The sequence below is a fragment of the Lissotriton helveticus genome, chromosome 5_1 (genome assembly GCF_964261635.1).
Source record: "Lissotriton helveticus chromosome 5_1, aLisHel1.1, whole genome shotgun sequence".
NCBI lineage: Eukaryota > Metazoa > Chordata > Amphibia > Caudata > Salamandridae > Lissotriton > Lissotriton helveticus.
The window spans coordinates 558,315,060-558,334,712 of NC_136065.1; the positions used below are offsets into that span (position 1 = coordinate 558,315,060).

The 19,653-nt window shown below is 43.2% G+C and overlaps 1 long non-coding RNA gene across 1 annotated transcript in view; it reads right to left on the reverse strand.

The window, feature by feature from the left end:
- Nucleotides 1–18,437: 18,437 nt before the first annotated feature.
- Nucleotides 18,438–19,653, reverse strand: part of LOC144753265 (uncharacterized) — a 49,206-nt gene continuing 47,990 nt past the window's right edge. The window contains exon 3 of the long non-coding RNA XR_013594274.1: nucleotides 18,438–18,741. This is a non-coding gene — a long non-coding RNA (uncharacterized LOC144753265). The remainder of the gene's footprint in view (nucleotides 18,742–19,653) is intronic.

Genomic DNA, 19,653 nt, shown 5'->3' on the forward strand with positions numbered 1-19,653 from the left:
GTAATTATGTGGCACTGAGTGGTATTTGGAGTGTATGTTGCATTGAGTGCAGTGTAATTATGTAGCATATAATTATATGGCACTGAGTGGTATTGTTTGGAGTGTAAGTTGCATTGAGTGCATTGTAATTATGTAGCATATAATTATGTGGCACTGAGTGGTATTGTGTGGAGTGTGTTGCATTCAGTAGAGTGTAATTATGTGGTATGCAATTATCTGGCACTGAGTGGTATTTGGAGTGTATGTTGCATTGAGTGCAGTGTAATTATGTTGCATTTAATTATGTGGCACTGAGTGGTATTATGGGGAGGTTATGTTGTATACAGTAGTGTCAGGAACTAGCAAGGCGCCTACCTAAACTGTTAAACTACATCTCCCAGAAGTCCTGGTAGCGGGAGTGGCGCTATAAATGGAGGGGCGGGACCACCTGACATTGCTCGTGATTTTGTACTGTTGGTGTTCATGGAGAATCGGAGTCCGTTGGTTTGAGCTGCACTTCATGTTCTCTGAGCTGACAAACTCTACCAGAGAGGAAACGGAGACAGTGAGTAGAAGCGGAGTTGTGTTACTAACATTTCCAGATATTCAAAGACAGCGCGTGGGGTTTAATGCGTGTCTTGTGAAGTGCATTACAAGGTTATAGATTCTTTTTTTTTTTGTGTGGGACTGAGCCTTTGGTTTTATTGAACTGGCACGGCTGTGCAGTTTTACCTGGATTAAGAACAGCGGTAGAGCGGAGCGTAGTGGGAGGTCATTCCTACACGCTACCGTTCAGAAGAAGGTCACTAGTGTCCTGTTCTTTAAGTGCCAAAGCGCAAGGTAGTGGGGCCCTACACCTTGCCGTATTTGGAGAACTGAATCCTACTGGAATCTTGTGGAGTATATTATTTCAGAGCGGAGGACAGTGGTTGGATGATACGTCTTACCGTGTTTACATTGGAACTTTTATTGTTGGTCCTTTAAAGAAAACTTTTTTGCTTTACACTTCTTCTTGATTTACACTTGGGGAATGCGGTGTGTCAGGAAAGCAACATAAGGATATCACTATAATACAAGGAGGGGTAGGTTTAAAACTGATACCATCAAATACCAGGGGAACTTCTTTCTGTTGCCAGAGTATAACCTATTTTCTTGTGTTCTTTAGGGACCAGAGGTACTGATATCCGTGAAATGTTATAAAGGGGAAAGGTGGAGAACAATTCATTCACAAAGGTGAACATGGCTGACTTATTAGCGAGAATACAATGAGAGCAGGTTGAGTAGTGAATAACGTTAACCTGTGTGTTCTTTTCTTGTCTTTCAGCTGTCCCTTCCCTGCAGTCCCCTTCCGTCCCCTCCTTGTTCTATTTTTTTCCCTCGCCCTATCCCTCGAACACACTGTGCTTTTACCTCAGTGTGTTGGTGTGGTCGGGAGGTGGAGCCCTATGTGCTACAATCTGATCCTGCAGCGTGGAGCCTGACAGAATCACGAGCCCACGAATTGCATTCTGCCTGGTCCGGTTGTTGTACATATGGCCACCTTGGAGGACGTGATGCGGGCTTTGGTCCTGGTTCAACAAGAGTTGGCATCATCCAAGACCGAGGCTGCTGTACTTAAAGACAGAGTAGAGCAGTTATCCAAGAATCCTTTTTCTGCTAGTCCCTCTCAAATACAGGTTACAGTTCCTCCCCCTATTCCATTGGCTACCCCAGAAAGGTATGCAGGTGATCCGCGTAAAACACAGGTGTTTTTAACTCAGGTGATGCTCCATTTCTCTTGTAAACCAGCTTCATTCCCCACTAATCACTCAAGGGTTGCCTTTGCTATTTCGTATTTGGTGGGGGATGCCGCTAACTGGGCAGTACCTCTGATAAAGAGAGACGATGCTATCTTGTCTAATTGGACAGCATTCAAGAACGAATTCGAAAAGGTTTTTGACAGGAGGGCTACAAACTTCAGTGCCGATAAAGAGTTGTTGACTTTGCGTCAGGGTAGAAGTGATTTAATAACGTACCTAACAACTTTTAATCGATTGGTGGCTGAAACAGAATGGCCAGAGGGAAAAAGAATGTCTTTGTTTTATCAGGGATTAAGGGATGAATTAAAAGATGGGGTGGCGCATATAGATCCCCAACCCACTACCTGTGTTGACATGGTGAATCTGGTTTTAAGGCTGGATGGTAGACTGACTGAGCGGAGCGGAGATAGAAGAAACTGGGACAGGGGCCACAACCATGTAGTGAGTACTCCTCCTGGAGCTATAGAGACAGCGGAGGACGGGTCAGAACCTATGGAAATAGGAGCTCTTAGACCCCCTCTGTCCAATGATGAGAAAGAAAGCAGAAGAGTACCAGGCCTTTGTATGTACTGTGGCAAAAAAGGGCATTACGTGCGTGAATGCCCTTCTAAGCCCAAGAACCCCTCTAGTTGGAACAAGAATAAAAGAATAGCTGTTTCCACTATGGGAAGGGAGACAGACAACTTGTTAGAACCTTCATCCCGAGAGAAAGAGATACCTGATTGGAGACTCACTTCCCTATCTTCACCTGGGATAGGAGTGAACGAGTCACACCTGGTTCTTAACATGTCCTTAGAGTGTGAGCAGAAAATTCATCAAGTTAGGGTTATGTTGGACACTGGAGCCACAGGTAATTTTATTGATAATGGGTTAGTGTCTCGCTTAGCTATACCCAGAGTACCTAGAGATATACCAGAGGAGGTTTTGGCAGTAGATGGACAGCCTATAAAATCAGGTCTAATAGTTGAGAAAACAGCTGAGGTAGTGTTGTCAATAGATGTGTCAGAAGGGAGACATGTGGAAAAGATAACGTTGAACATTATAGAAGCTCCTCAATATGAGATCATATTGGGGATGCCGTGGTTTACGTACCACAACCCTTCTATAGACTGGAGAACTCGAACAGTACATTTTTTGTCTGGGTATTGTCAGGAACATCTGGTACCTTATGCATCCTCATCTTTAGCGGTAGTCGCAAGTCAGTTCAGGGTGGCCACATTGGCAAAGAAAGAGGTGGTCACCGTCCGCACTGGGTTGGGAAGTCAGAAGACAGACACATTAACCCGACAGACACTGCCAATCAAGGAGGGAGTGGACGATAAACAGTCTATCATTCCTACAGGGAAGGTTAATTGCATGATGAGGGCGGAGAGGTCCAGTGAGAATGCGTGGCATAGTTCCACTGGTATGTTCCCCTTCCTAGCTAATTCCGGAATTGACGCCATCACATTGCCGGTTGTTATTCCTGTTGATCTCCATTTTCAGCCATTAGTTAAGGAAAAGGTATTAATACTGAAGAGGGTTCACAAGGGGGTGCAGGTATGTTTGAACAAGGTCAAGGAGGAGTACATGCAAGGGGTGGTTTGTTCCGAGGTGCCTGCTCCTGGGGAGGTGCGGACTTTTCATCGAAGGTTTCCTGCTAAGCCTTGTCCCAGGAGGTGCTAGGGACGGGGACATACTGTCAGGAACTAGCAAGGCGCCTACCTAAACTGTTAAACTACATCTCCCAGAAGTCCTGGTAGTGGGAGTGGCGCTATAAATGGAGGGGCGGGACCACCTGACATTGCTCGTGATTTTGTACTGTTGGTGTTCATGGAGAATCGGAGTCCGTTGGTTTGAGCTGCACTTCATGTTCTTGTTCCTGATATATTACAGAGCTGCTTCTAGGCTGAAATACTGAGGCGAGAGAGAGAGAGCTCGCTACATTGTTACTTTAATTAACTGCAGTTAAGAAGCGACTGGCGTCACTGTTACAAGCAGAGAGAGCGGAGCTCGATACTTTGTTACTTTAATGAACTGCAGTTAAGAAGCGGCTGGCGTCACTGTTACAAGCAGAGAGAGCGGAGCAAAGACGCATTCATAGAGAGGATTATTTACAGAGAACTCTGAGCTGACAAACTCTACCAGAGAGGAAACGGAGACAGTGAGTAGAAGCGGAGTTGTGTTACTAACATTTCCAGATATTCAAAGACAGCGCGTGGGGTTTAATGCGTGTCTTGTGAAGTGCATTACAAGGTTATAGATTCTTTTTTTTTTGTGTGGGACTGAGCCTTTGGTTTTATTGAACTGGCACGGCTGTGCAGTTTTACCTGGATTAAGAACAGCGGTAGAGCGGAGCGTAGTGGGAGGTCATTCCTACACGCTACCGTTCAGAAGAAGGTCACTAGTGTCCTGTTCTTTAAGTGCCAAAGCGCAAGGTAGTGGGGCCCTACACCTTGCCGTATTTGGAGAACTGAATCCTACTGGAATCTTGTGGAGTATATTATTTCAGAGCGGAGGACAGTGGTTGGATGATACGTCTTACCGTGTTTACATTGGAACTTTTATTGTTGGTCCTTTAAAGAAAACTTTTTTGCTTTACACTTCTTCTTGATTTACACTTGGGGAATGCGGTGTGTCAGGAAAGCAACATAAGGATATCACTATAATACAAGGAGGGGTAGGTTTAAAACTGATACCATCAAATACCAGGGGAACTTCTTTCTGTTGCCAGAGTATAACCTGTTTTCTTGTGTTCTTTAGGGACCAGAGGTACTGATATCCGTGAAATGTTATAAAGGGGAAAGGTGGAGAACAATTCATTCACAAAGGTGAACATGGCTGACTTATTAGCGAGAATACAATGAGAGCAGGTTGAGTAGTGAATAACGTTAACCTGTGTGTTCTTTTCTTGTCTTTCAGCTGTCCCTTCCCTGCAGTCCCCTTCCGTCCCCTCCTTGTTCTATTTTTTTCCCTCGCCCTATCCCTCGAACACACTGTGCTTTTACCTCAGTGTGTTGGTGTGGTCGGGAGGTGGAGCCCTATGTGCTACAATCGGATCCTGCAGCGTGGAGCCTGACAAGTAGAGTGTAATTGTGTGGTGTGTAATTATGTGCCACTGAGTGGTATTATTTGGAGTGTATGTTGAATTGAGTGCAGTGTAATTATGTAGCATATAATTATGTGGCACTATGTGGTATTATGTGGAGTGTATTTATGTTGCATTGAGTAGAGTGTAATTATGTTGCTTGTAATTATGTGGCACTGAGTGGTATTATGAGGAGTGTATGTCGTATTCAGAAGAGTGTAATTGTGTGGCGTGGAATTATGTGGCACTGAGTGGTATTTGGAGTGTATGTTGCATTGAGTGCAGTGTAATAATGTGGCGTGTAATTATGTGGCACTGAGTGGTATTTGGAGTGTATTTTGCGTTGAGCGCAGTGTAATTATGTAGCATATAATTATGTGGCACTGAGTGGTATTGTGTGGAGTATATGTTGTATTCAGTAGAGTGTAATTGTGTGGCGTGTAATTATGTGGCACTGAGTGATATTGTTTGGAGTGTATGTTGCATTGAGTGCAGTGTAATTATGTGGCGTGTAATTATGTGGCACTGAGTGGGCTTAGGAGTGTATGTTGCATTGAGTGCTGTGTAATTATGTGGCGTGTAATTATGTGGCACTGAGTGGGCTTTGGAGTGTATGTTGCATTGAGTGCAGTGTAATTATGTGGCGTGTAATTATGTGGCACTGAGTGATATGGAGTGTGCTTGGCATTGAGTGCAGTGTAATTATGTGTTGTGTAATTATGTGGCACTGAGTGGTATTTGGAGTGTATGTTGCATTGAGTGCTGCGTTATTATGTGGCGTATAATTATGTGGCACTGAGTGGTATTTGGAATGTATGTTGCATTGAGTGCAGTGTAATTATGTGGCGTGTAATTATGTGGCACTGAGTGGTATTTGGAGTGTATGCTGCGTTGAGCGCAGTGTAATTATGTAGCATATAATTATGTGACACTGAGTGGTATTGTGTGGAGTATATGTTGTATTCAGTAGAGTGTAATTGTGTGGTGTGTAATTATGTGGCACTGAGTGGTATTTGGAGTGTATGTTGCATTGAGTGCAGTGTAATTATGTTGCATATAACTATGTGGAGCTGAGTGGCATTTGGAGTGTATGTTGCATTGAGTGCTGTGTAATTATGTGGCGTGTAATTATGTGGCACTGAGTGGGATTGTATGTAAGGTCCCTGTGCTTGAATACAAATAAATTAATGTTACGATGGTCTTATATAGCGAGAATGTGAGCGCTTTACAGCACTGCAAAAAAAAGCCAAAACATCAAAGCAGCGACCGCAGCCTTCAGATGAAGCACTGCCGGCTTTGTGAGCAGGAGGGAGTGGGAGGAGGGAGTGATAGGGGGGAGCGATAGGGGGAGTGATAGGGATCAAAGCGCTGTGCCGCAGGCTGCCAAATGGTGCGCCCCACAGGATGTGACATAGAGGCTTTACTTATGTGCACAGTGAGATGTGCTATGGTTACTTAGAGTGATGTGTCTGCACACCAGTGTTCTTAATAGAAGCACTCTGCTGTACAACACATCGGTTCTGTTAGGGCTACTAGAGCAAAGCAGATTACGGACGATTACCGGGGACATGTCTATGTGTGCCTGTATACTCGCCACTGTACACGAGTGTGCATATCTCAGACAAAGAGCATCTGGTCTGTTCTCAGTGCTGCACTTTGGTATTGCACATCCAGATGTAATCCGATAGCAGTGTATCCGCCTGCATCCCTTATTTTATGTACATATGGATGAAGAGATTGTGTGAGCAAACCTGTGCCACATGTTCTTGTACAGTGCCGCATGACTTCTAAATCTGCACCCAGAATGGGCACACGGAGTATACAATCGAGAGACAGCTGACTGGGGAGCCAGGTTCGAGTCCCGGCGGCACTGAACCTGTGATTCTAAGCAAATTGCTTAATCACCCCGTGCCTAAACAAACAAATGAAAAAAAATGTATGTAAGGTCCCTGTGCTTGAATAAAAGTAAATTAATGTTACGATGGTCTTATATAGCGCGAATGTGAGCGCTTTACAACACTGCAAAAAAAAGCCAAAACATCAAAGCAGCGACACGGAGTATACAATCGAGAGACAGCTGACTTTGGAGCCAGGTTCGAGTCCCGGCGGCATTTACCTGTGATTCTGAGTAAATTGCTTAATCGCCCCGTGCCTAAACCAACAAATGGAACAAAATGTATGTAAGGTCCCTGTGCTTGAATAAAAATAAATTAATGTTATGGTGGTCTTATATAGAGTGAATGTGAGCGCTTTTCAACACTGCAACAAGCATTGGACGTGTGCCGTGCTGAAAGTGAAAAAACAAGCGAGGAGCAGAGAGCGTTGTTGTGAGAGGGGAGCAGGCGGTGTGGTGCGCGGCAACCAAATGGTGCACGCGCAGGAGGAAGTGGGAGGGACAGGGGAGTGATAGCCATGTTCTCAGTGTGGTCGCAGGCTGCCAAATGGTGAGTGTGCGCCCGGCGCACATGCACTGGCCATAATCCGCATTCCAAAGCCCTCTGGGAGCATTTCCTGGAGCCCCTACATAAGTCTCGCCGGAGCAATGCACAAGCGCATTGGCTCAGGCGAGACCTAAAAATGGTTGCCCCTCTTTTGGAAGTCTATAAGAGGAAGTGCCTTCCCGGTTCTTACCTAAGATGCAGGAATGTATTTATTTATTTTATCAACTTATATGGCGCAACAGCAACCCAAAAAGGGTTTCCCGGCGCCTAACACACAGCCTGGTAGAAAGTGTAGCCAGCATAAGTGATCAAATTACTGGTTAAACAACCAGGTTTTTATCTCCTTTCGAAACCTGAGAGGGTTTTGCTCTTTACGTATTTGAATTGGGAGTGTATTCCAAATGACGGGACCCAGGTAGGCAAAAGATTTGCCTCCCATCCTGGCCAGCTTAAATCTGGGGACACAGAATTTTTCAGCTGCTTTTGATCGTAAATACCTATTTGGGATGTAGGGGGAAGTGAGTGCCTGCAAATATTTAGGAGCGGTACCTGTTTTGATTTTAAACATGTAGTTTAGTGCTTTATACCTAATGCGATTCTCCACCCTCAACCAGTGCAGTTCACGCAGGTAAGGGGACACGCTGCTGTTTTTAGGTATGCCACAAAGAAGACGAGCAGCCGCATTTGGTACAAGCTGCAGTCTTTTTGTGACTGCTTTATTTGCACCTAGATACAGGATGTTCCCGTAGTCAAGCCGAGATGTAATTAAGGCATTGACCACCGTTTTCTGCATAGGGCTAGGCAGCATCCACAGGATCTTCCTGAGCCATCTCAGGGTGGTAAAGCAGGTGCTCACTACTTTGTTGACGTGCTGTTTCATGGACAGAGAGTTGTCCAGGATTATCCCCAGATTTCTAGCCTGCGGCACTGGTGTCGGGAGATTTCCCATCTGGGCAGGCCAATGTAATGAGTTCCAAAGCTCTGGTTGCCTGCCCAGAAGGAGAATCTCCGTCTTATCTCCATTTAATTTCAACTGGTTAGTTGACATCCAGTTGAAAATGGATAGCAGGCCAGCTTTAAGGAGAGATGGAGAAGAAGTTTGAGGTTCAGATAGTGAGAACACAATCTGAGAATCGTCGGCATACGACATGAAGGTTAGACCCGCTTTTTCCACTAGATCTGCTAGGGGTCTAAGATATAAATTGAAAAAGAGCGGGCTAAGGATGGAGCCCTGCGGTACTCCATGAGGGGAATTGAAAGTTTCCGAACATGCCGTTGACGATGATATTTGAAAGGTCCGATGACTCAGGAATGATCTAATCCATTGGAGTGCGTTTCCGCCTATTCCATTTTTTCCTAGTAGAGCGATTAGCCTTTTATGCGATACAGTGTCAAAGGCTGCGCTTAAGTCAAGTAAAATAAGCGCAACCGTTTGACCATCATCGAGGAGTTTCCTCATGGTTTCAGAAACACCCAGTAGGGCAGTTTCTGTAGAAAAACCCACTCGGAAACCTGACTGGGTGGAATGAAGTAAGGCATTTTCCTCTGAAAAAAGCGTCAGTGCTGAATGCACATGTCTTTCCAAGCATTTGGAAAAAGCGGGGAGGAGTGAAATAGGCCTATAATTGGCCAATTTATCCGGATCGGCTGTAGGTTTTTTCAACAGGGGTGTCACTATGGCATGTTTCCATATTTTTGGCACTGTGGAAAGCTCTAAAGATGAATTTAGGGTGTCCGCAATGATTTTAAGGGCAGGCGTGTCAAGTAATTTTATTATCTTGATAGGAATGGGATCCTGTGGAGAACCAGATTTTATCGTCTTCATAATTGAGATGAGAGCATCAGTTGTAATAGGGGGCCATTTTTGAAGGGTCTGGTTTATGGTCGGAGTGTACTCCCAGTCTTCCTTAGGGGCGGTTGTCGAAGTGTTTTTATCTATCTCGACAATCAAATTGTCAATTTTATCAGAGAAAAATTGAGCTAAATCCTGGCATTGCTTCATGTTTAGGGGTCGCGTTGGAGCAGTAGTTTGAGCCCCTGCGAGGTCTTTAACTGTATTAAACAGCGTTTTTGATTTATTCGCTGCTTCCATTATGGTCGTGGCTACATATGAAGTGCAAGCTTTTCTACAAGCAGTATGGTAGAGATTTCTAGCTATATGATACCTGTTTTTTTTATCAGGATCGAAATCTCTGCGCCAATCTGAGGAAAATTGAATTTTGCCCTGTCATGTGTCCCTACGTGTTCCCCATCATATGTTATATGTGCATGATTAATATGCATATTTACACCCTTGACCGAATAAAGACGCATTTATAGTTGTGTCCAACGTTAGTATGCCAGTTATCCAGTTCCCCGTGAAAGCAACGTGAATTAGGCTTCTAGGCCTATGTTGCCAACGTTTTTACATTATGCACGATAAATTATCAAGTTGCACCCGTTTCTAGGCCTCACAGGGTCCGGACACCAGATTCAAGTTTCCAAGTCTCCTGAACCACTCCGAGGAGAGATGCAGCCCCGCCCGCATCCCTGACCCTTCACTTACTCTCTGCCAAGCAGCGCGGGGCCCGGCCTGGCCTGCCTGCCTGTCTGCCAAGAATATGTTATGCCTACAGTTATCAGTTCAGCTCCCCGGTTTCACATTCCTAGCTAACGAACCACACAAACATCTTCATCTATAGTCTAGTCTTTCTGTCTCCAGGCAAGAGAATTACTGAATTAGTATCCATAGAAGATTTATAGCACACGCAATACATGAGGAAATATATGCATGCACTAGCCTTAGTGACAAGTAGCCTTTGCCCTGATGACTTTTAGAGTCAAGCAACATGTACTCCAAACACAAGATATCAGATATGCTATAGGTACAGGTCGTTCTGACATTCGAGACTTCAGTCTCCTCTTCTAGTGCTAGAAGTCAGAGCCCCCAGCTCTCCCCAGTTACACGTCATGTTCCGTTTGCGCGCACCAGTAGGTTAAAGGTTCCAGCTGCCCAGGTAGCCCCCTCCATGTATCCACCCACTTATGACACTTCTGTGACGTTTACATCACACACCTCCGTGCACGCCCAGTGCACGCCTTCTTTTTACGCCCATATGTTCTTATCTTCCGTTTGTCACTTGTTACGCCTACTGTATTCAATGCAATTGTACTGTTTTACTATATATATACTGTATGATGTTAATGAGATAGAGGCTGTCCCGATGCTGCAGCTGCCATTCCCCCTTTTCTTGTGTCTGTCCCTTCCTGAACCTTAGCAGGTGATGGAACCCGATGGTCCATTGGCTCGAGCCATTTAATTAAAGCCTGTATGACTCCGATACCACGGATTCTGCCTCTTATTTATTGAGCTATCCTTTTTCAGTTAATGCATAGAAAAATAGTACCGGTAATTATTTATTTATTTACCACAAATCTCTCTCAAGTGCCTTGCATGTAGTTTTTTCTTCCTTAAGAGAGTCAGTAAACCAGGGGGCCGGGGGATGATGTGGGTTCCCCTTGGTCTTAGTCTGGGTTAAACAGGCATCTGCCGCATTGGTAAGCCATAGTTGAGTGGCAATGGCAATGCTTTCCATATTGTGATTTTTATTTGGGGGATGTGAATTTAGGTTCGCGTTAAGATTGGAGATGTCTAGAGCTTTCCAATTTTTCCTCAGGGAAGGCAGTGACCTGTTTTGGTCTGTTGAGGTACTGGGTATAGTAAGATAGACTTTAACTAGAAAATGGTCTGACCAGCATACAGGGATATTTTCTATCCAGTTAAGTGAGGGAAGGTTTGACAATATCGGGTCAAGTAGGTGTCCTGCCCTGTGGGTAGGCCCTGAGTTAATAAGGTGAATGTTTGTGGCTAAAAGATCATCCAGCAAATTTATGCATGTTGTGTTCAATTTATCTTCTAAATGAAGATTCAAATCTCCGATGATAGAGAAGTTTTTGGATGTTAATATAAAAGGGGTAATATGATTTGCTAGTTCCGTAGCCCATTTGGTGCCATTTCCGGGAGGTCGGTACACAAGAATACCGGACAGCGTGAAGTTTGGATTAAGACATAATTTAAAAGATGCAGCCTCACTGTCAGGTATAACTATCGATTCAAATGTGCAAGTAAATTGTTTATTGTAAACAATCGCGATTCCACCTCCGGTTTTAAGGGTTCTGTCCAATCTGGCGATCGCATAGTTTGGAGGAAGGGCCATAGCTATATCGGGCCCTGAACCTTCATGTAGCCAGGTCTCAGTGAGGAACAAGGCGCTAGGTTTGTCGTCCATTAGCAGGTCGAAAATCTCAACCTTATGCATAGGTAGGGAACGACAATTTAAACTGTAGAACAGATGGTTTTCTTTAGTAGGGTGTGCTGGTTTCACCTGCTTACTACGTCTAGTTCTACGAGGGGGGTAGGGCTGATATGATGTAATTGTATAGCTACAAAATGGGCAGGAAGCAGTGCCCAGACGAGGGATTTCAAGCAACGTGCAATTGTCATGTTGGACAGGGCGCAAAGATTTTAATAGGGCAGATGACATTACCTTTGAGAGCCTGGGTAGAGGAGTATAATCACTAGCCCCGTGTCCCGTACTGGCACGGACGGGCACAGACGGGCTCATCTTTGGTGTGTCTTTGGCGTGCTGAGAGCTCGTCCGCTGCTCTCGTCCGCTGCGCCTCCGAGGAGTGATCATAGTTATGGGAGGAGGAAGGGGCGTGGCTAGTTCAGGGGGCGTGGCCTCGGGTCTCGAGGGTGGTGATGGCGGCTAAGAGAGCGTCCTTCTTACAGCAGCGCTGTGAAGGAAATTGTCATCAGAAACATTAAAAAACAAAACACACAGTGTTTGTAATATCAACAAAGTGTGGAAAAGTGCTGATTTTTTAAAAAAGTTAAGAGCAACACCCCCGGCTTCCGCCTCAAGGGTAGCTATGATTCAACACCGGTTTGTGATTCAGCGCGGCGTTTTATGCGACTGGGAGGGGGCGTGGCTAGTTCAGGGGGCGTGGCCTCAGGTCTCGAGGGTGGTGATGGCGGCTAAGAGAGCGTCCTTCTTACAGCAGCGCTGTGAAGGAAATTGTCCTCAGAAACATTAAAAAACAAAACACACAGTGTTTGTAATATCAACAAAGTGTGGAAAAGTGCTGATTTTTAAAAAAAGTTAAGAGCAACACCCCCGGCTTCCGCCTCAAGGGTAGCTGTGATTTGTGGATACTCAAATACAAGCCCACTCCAGGTCAAACAAAACAGGGTGTTCAGGTGACTCCTGCGTGTCCCACTGGCATGCTCCAATTTCATTTTACATCAGTAGCTTGGTATGGAGTATGTCGAAGATACTGTATAACTGGCCCCCTTGATTTTGTTGTGTTCCATCTGGGAGAATCCATATGCTTTGCTAAATAGAGAAACCGGTCCCAGGATGCTTGTTTCCGGTCCAGGGAAGACATGGCTTGGCAGTTCGGGCTGGACTGTTCCCATGAGGCACAGGGTCAGACTGATTTGCATATAGCCATGTCTGAACTGGGGTGGCTGAGTGAACTAAAGAATGGTGATGGATTAAACCCAGATCAGTTGACTGGGGGTGAGTGTTTGATTTGTTCAAACGCTCCGTCCATTTTCCCCTTTTGTATCGCTTTGCTAAATAGAGAGATCATCACTGATTACCTCACATGTGAGGGAAGTATGAAAATACCTTGGTTTGATTATATCAATACTGAATTCATAAAAGTAGGTAGGCCGACCCTTTTCATCAACCCCTCTTCCATACAAAGAACTGATATACTTTGGGTTGAACCCCCATATCAAGTAAGGGCGAGAGTCCTTAGGTAGAATAATGAATTACAAAAAAGGTCCAACAAAGAGTATGTGGAGATTCAAACTTCCTCATCCCTGGAACCATACCTTGAATGGACAGATGGATCTTGGGATAGGCTACTGCTCACTAGGTTTGGGCTACACTTTGTGTGGTGGCCCCTTGGTTTCCCTCTTGGCCAATTTGAGCAATCAAAAGTTCTAATATGTCTATGTGACGTATCTTCTCCACAAAGCATGCTGCATTTTACTTTATGCTATGACATTTTTAATGATCTTACTAAAAGTTTCTTAAACCTGAATTTACTCAGGCATGGGATTAAATCCACAAGATTCGCCTTTGTGTATATGCAACGACTTGGCTCCCCATCTAACTGTGCTAGCATATGCTCTTTCCTCAAATGTGCACTTAGCAGAAGAAAATTACAAATTAATTAGATGGCCGGCTAAATCTTATGATGGAAGCTGTGCACACTTTATTGAACCTGTTGTGCATTCTTGACACAATGTTTTTGTAGTAATCTGTATTATATTTATTTGGTTACTTTCTCCCTAGCTGCTCAGTCAGTGTGAATGTGATGCATAGAATTTTGGTGTGATGGTCTTGAATGGAATGTTTGGGTGCCTGGATGCTTGAGTGTGATAGTTGGAGTATGGGCTGAGCAGCAGGCAGACTGCTCCTGGTGGGGCTGCATCACAAGAACCCAACTTCTTGTAACAGTAACTAACAAAATCCAATGAAAATAGATCCTGGCTACGGACTTCATCACTACAGACTTTTGGCGACAAGGATGCTAAAGAAACCCTGTATTTATCAATAAAAGACTCAAGGCAACTGCCGGTAAGCTGTGATGAATGCACCTCTTTTTGCTTGCCGCTGTATTAGCTGTGCTACCGGATGCCTAGTTCGATACTACATGTTATGTAGTTGCGCATCCTGCTCTGCCCGGCCAGCCTGCATGCGACATCTGATTGAGGAACTTTTGTCATGATCTGACATTAGCTGTTGTAGTGCCCCGAAGTGCTGTGGTTCAACTAATCAGTGGTTTGGGATATCGATGCTGTTCGCACATAAAATCTGCTACCAGAGATCCTGTTTCCAGCCGTGGGATAGCTGTGTCTGATGTTCGTACGTCTTGCATCTCAACGAATAAGTGTAGTCTCCATGCTTAAGGAGTTCATTGTGTACCAGAATACTCCACATTTCCATGTTGATGATTTACACAAAGGATCTAGGATATAGAACCGCACTTATTTAGCTGCTGGGAAATATATTCACATTTGGTGCATTGACCAAAGAGAACCAGGCAATTTTGGTTCCCTTTGTTGTGAAAAAAACCTTCCACAACAGACAATTACAGAAATATTTTGGTTCACACACACAACAAACAGTCCGTTCATTCAATGATAATTCACACAGATGTATATTCCTTCAATCTTTATTTTCTTATTATTCTTCTCAGTAGTCAACTCTTTTCGTCCTTCAAAAGGACGAAACGCGTTGGCTACTGAGAAGAATAATAAGAAAATAAAGATTGAAGGAATATACATCTGTGTGAATTATCATTGAATGAACGGTCCGTTTATTGTGTGTGCGGACCAAAATATTTCTACATTTCCATGTTGGCCTGCGTTTAAAACATATTTGTATTCATTGTTTTATTTCTGCAGAATTACATTTTTCTGCAACTGTTATGTTCTTTCAAACTCTGATTTATTTATTGTGTCCATCATTGCGGAGTTGTTTGGTGTTGTTGTATGCTGAGTGGACAAGTAAGTTATCCTTTGTTGTTTGAGGGAGTGGTTTGCCTTCAGTCTTATGCTCTATGCATCTTACATGTCAGTGAGAATGTTTTTGCGATCGTGGTGCAATTGTCACACTGTTGTTACTCATTTCTGTGTGTGTGTAAACAGATTTCAGTATCCTAAGTTTTTTTTACATTTCAGGTTGGCTGTACGTTGCTCACTACTATTACTCATAGGTACTAGTCCATGTGTACAGATCTTGTTGTATACCCTTTCTTTAGGCATGCAAATGGGTTTTAGTTCCACTTCCACATTTTATGCCACATTACCCTTACAGGAGGGTAAGCTTGAAGGGCTTTTTTCCCTTATCACAGTTAATGGGTTTTAGTCCCATTCAACACAGTTTTCACAGTTAATGGGTATTAGTCCAATTCAACACAGTTTTCACAGTTAATGGGTTTTAGTCCCATTCAACACAGTTTTTACAGGTAATGGGTTTTAGTCCCATTCAACACAGTTTCCACAGTTAATGGGTTTTAGTCCCATTCAACACAGTTTTCTCAGTAAATGGGTTTTAGTCCATTCAACACTGGTTTCACAGTTTTAGTCACATTTATGCGAATTTCTTTTGCATGCCCTTCTTTTAGGTATATTTTGTTGTGTGTTGTTATGTGCCACATGCGCTGTTGTCTGCCCCTAGGTCATAGTGGCTGTATTTATAGCAGTCAACTTTTTCTTGTTCCCCTAACTTTTATATATAAGATGTTGTTGGGTGTGGGTGTCTTGTGTTGTTTCACGTTCATCCACTCAACTGTATTCTTGGGGGGGGGGGGGGGGGGGGTTCTTTCAGGTGTCCTTCACCCATTTTTACTGTTGCTTATTACATTTTGATATAGGAGGTGGATGGGTAGGTGATATGTCTAAGCATCTCCTCTATGCTTTTCTATTCTTCACATATATCTCATGTATATTTTCATTTTTCTCTTGTAATCATTTCTGCATATCTTTTGTTTATTTACTTTCATGCTCACTGTGGTTTTCCTTGGTATCTATGCTATTATCCTTTCATGTTTAGGTTTATTTTCTTCTTGCTTTTTCTCTACTGTTGCACTTTTCTATTGCTTTTGTTCCCCTTGTTTGAATCTTTTCTTTGTTGTGGTTTCTATTTTTGTGTTGTGGAAGAAAGGAGGATATGTAGTAATCTGTATTATATTTATTTGGTTACCTTCTCCTTTGCTGCTCAGCCAGTGTGAATGTGATGCATGGAATGTTGGTGTGACGGTCTTGAATGGAATGTTTGGGTGCCTGGATGCTTGAGTGTGACAGTTGGAGTATGGACTGAGCAGCAGACAGACTGATCCTGGTGGAGATGCATCACAACAGCTCAACTACTTGTAACTGTAACTAATAAATCCAATGAAACTAGATCCTTTCTACGGACTTCATCACTACAGTTTTGCACTTCACAAGCATTTATCTGTCATGTAATGTTAAGGCGTGTGTGTTATTCATTGTCTATGGGGCTGATTAACAGAATTAATCTGAGATAAAATCCTAAACATACTACTTTTTGCATTCACAGAAGGCATCTAGAAGTAGTAAAGTTAGGACTCCTAAATTTACTACTACTAAATGCCTTCTGTGAATACAAAATTTAGTAAGTCTAGGATTTTATCTCAGTTTAGTAGTAGTAAAGTAAGGAGTCCTGACTTTACTATGACTAAATGCCTTCTGTTAATACCAAATGTGGTACGTTTAGGATTTTATCTCAATTTAGTAGTAGTAAAGTTAGGAGTCCTAACTCTACTACTACTAAATGCCTTCTGTGAATACCAAAAGTAGTAAGTTTAGGATTTTATCTCGGATTAGTTCTGTGAATCGGCCCCTATGTTTTTTGTTGTAAATCATATAATTGCACTGTGGAGATCTGTTTGTTGCTTCTTTTATCAGTGCTGCTTTTTAAATTATTTATTATATTATTTTTAAGTGTGCTTTTATGGTCACATTTGTGCCGAAAATAAAGCTTTTGAACTGACCTGTTATCCTTGTTTATCTAATAGAAATATGCTGTACCTACCACTCTCCAATCCCAGGGGGAAACTTCCACTCCTTTTGAAAGTATTTTTTGATTTCTACAATTGCAATGTAGTTCTTACACTTCCTCTAAGCCAGCTAGGACACATGATGATCTTTATAATTATAACAACAAAAGAACCGGGGGTCTATAACGGAGCTTCAAGTACTCCGAGCTGCTGCAAAACTCCTACATAAGTGAGTTAGGCGCTAATAGAGCTACATAAGTCTCTATATCAGAATGTGTGCCAGGACAAACCTGTCGAAGGACCTACTGAGATTGTTGGTAAGACCCGTACAGAGATGTGTTGGATTCCCATCAAATAGGTATGTAGATCAAGTGTTCTCATTTGGTCATCCAAAAATGGGGTGGTATGTCTCTTGATCAATGAGACCCATCCATCACCCTTACTCAATTGGGTCGCACCATCAATCGCTAAGGTACCCATGAACAAATGATAAAGATGGGATCGAGTGCAGTGCAAAAATCAAAAGATGTGTGAGTTAAAAACAAGGGGTAAAAGGATCAATAGGCGAAAAACTCTAATGTAATTTGTCCTTTCCCTCAAACAAACAAGAACAATGCAGAGGAAGCAGTCTAAACATATAACTGCATTTACAAGGCCAACATGTTTCAGCCGGTAGGGACAAGATCCCATGGCTTTCTTCAGGGCCAGAGTTCTAAGCATTAGCTACTGCATACATAAAGTGAACGTAACGACAATCTGTAAAGGATACACATAAATAGTCCAAAATCGTGTTCCTCTGTACCAAACGGTGTCTCTTACATCTGAATAGTACAGGGAGTGTACCTCACCTCTCCTGGAACCCAGCTCAGGAAAAAGGAGGCCCCGCTCTGTCCGGCGTTGTCTCATCGCAGGACCCGAGCTTGGTGGAAGGTAGGAGTTTTGCAGCAGCTCGGAGTACTTGAAGCTCCGTTATAGACCCCCGGTTCTTTTGTTGTTAGGATTATAGTTAGGGGGATACGAACTGGGCAGGTCTTTAAATTTCCCTCAGACCCTTCTTCAATTGTTTGTGTTTTATTGATCTTTATAATTAACCATTTATTTCTCAGCAGAATGGAGTTATGCAAAATATCAGTTTATTAAGGTTTAATGCTTTTCATTCACACCTTGATCTATACCTGTCAATAGTGTAAGTGGAAACTATCCAGTTAGATATTTACTAGTTTCACACTGGGTGTGTAGAGGATCATGTAAAATGTTAACATTGTATTACTTTTTTGTTTTTTCTCAGTACCCTCCTAGTTATGGACCAAAGATTGTGCCTATAAGAACTCGTTCCGAGCAAAGTGTGCTTAGTGACAAAGACTGGTGAGTTAACATACTTACCCACATTGCTAGAGAAGTGCCCAAAATGTTAGCCCTTCACTAATATGGTCCTGATGAAGGCAAATAGACCCGTATGGGCACACACTGGCCAAAACCAGTCGACCTGATCATTAGGCGTTGTGGCCCAGTAGCTTATACACAAAAACACCGACCTGTTTTTACCCTTATCCCTATCCAGATTCCTTTCATAAAAACATTTTCCCTACTGGATAAGAGATCTTTTTAATTGATACACCACCATGAATACTCAGACAGTCTCCCTCCTATTGGAGGTTGTTGAATCACTTGGAGAACAGGACACTCAAATAATAGACCCAATGATGATACTTTTCACCGAACCACATGAGCGGAAATAATATATGCCGCCTGCTGTGAATGTGTCACTGAGGGTCTACGAAACAATTTTCTTTGAGACTCTGGTATACAGATTGATGTGGTTCATTCCCCCGTCTCTTTGATTATTGATCTGGAACGATTATCCAATTTGTGGGCCCTGTTTTGATCAAAGATATAAACATTCAATAAAGAGAAGGTAACAAAATTAAAAACATAAACTCTGGTGTTAAGCAATTCAGGTTTCACCAAGGTTGGCATGATTCTCTGCTTTTCTGAATGCGAGGGCTTAAATAACATAACATATAACCACTGAACAGACATGCACGTATGTAAATAGTAAAAGACACAAGATATTAAACAGTTGATAAAAACAACATTTATAGTGCAGTCATGTAGTACTGAAAGATTATCAAATCAAAAAGAGGGAGAGCAGGGGTAGGAGAAATAGGGACTCGTCCTCCACGAATCTATCAAATAACCAAAAAGAGAGCCCCTTCTGTCAAAGAAGGAAAACACAAACCTTTTGCTAGGAATGAAAGGGAAGAAAAGCTTTTTCTTTCAAATAACCCTCATTCACCCGGGTTTCCCCTTGGTGGCATGCTTCATCATAGGGTCCATCCCTGCCTTCTACAGACAGGGGCTTGCTGCTACCTACGGAGACGTGGGCGCAAAAGCACTATCAGATGTGGCAAACGCTCTACAAAACTTACCAACCACTTTCTAGATAAGGGACACGCTGATACTGACTTACGTTGGGTGGTTCTAGACAAACCGTGGATTCCCCCACAGCTAACAGACCCCACTAAATTCCTGTTCCGTAAGGAACAACAATGGATTTATAAACTTGGTACAGACAGCCTGGGCCTTAAGGATGAAATTCCCTGGTCATCCATCTAACCTTTGGCAGTGTCACCTCTAGTAGCTATCTTTATAATGTACTTAGTTAAGGTTCATGCCTCCCTTTCTGCTTAACAGTAGGAGAAACGAGTGATTCTGGGGTGACAGAATGAGTAGAATGTCTGTCCCCCGATTACAACATAACATTAAGGATAGCCTCTCCATCCTCATG